The following is a 305-nucleotide window of genomic DNA, read 5'->3' on the forward strand; positions in this document are numbered from 1 at the left end:
GAGCCGGGCACAGACTGGCCTTCATGCCAATGCCAACATGAAAGCCCTCCACGCCACCACTGGAGGTTGGTCGCATGGAGGTCTGTCTTTCCTCGGACCTCAATGATTGTGTGGAGGTTTGGCTTTGCTTGGACTCCTCTGTTTGCAACCTGGGTGTCGGCGCAAAGGCCGAGCCAGGCTATGCAGGGAAACCCCTGGTTGATTCAAGGTCTGTCTTTCCTCGGACCTACCTGGTTGATTGGAGGACTGTCTTTCCTCATACCTACCTGGTTGATTGGAGGTCTCTCTTTTCTCAGATCTACCTG

The sequence above is a fragment of the Poecilia latipinna genome, unplaced genomic scaffold, assembly GCF_001443285.1.
Source record: "Poecilia latipinna isolate Pla-1442-1.1 unplaced genomic scaffold, P_latipinna-1.0 Scaffold1, whole genome shotgun sequence".
NCBI lineage: Eukaryota > Metazoa > Chordata > Actinopteri > Cyprinodontiformes > Poeciliidae > Poecilia > Poecilia latipinna.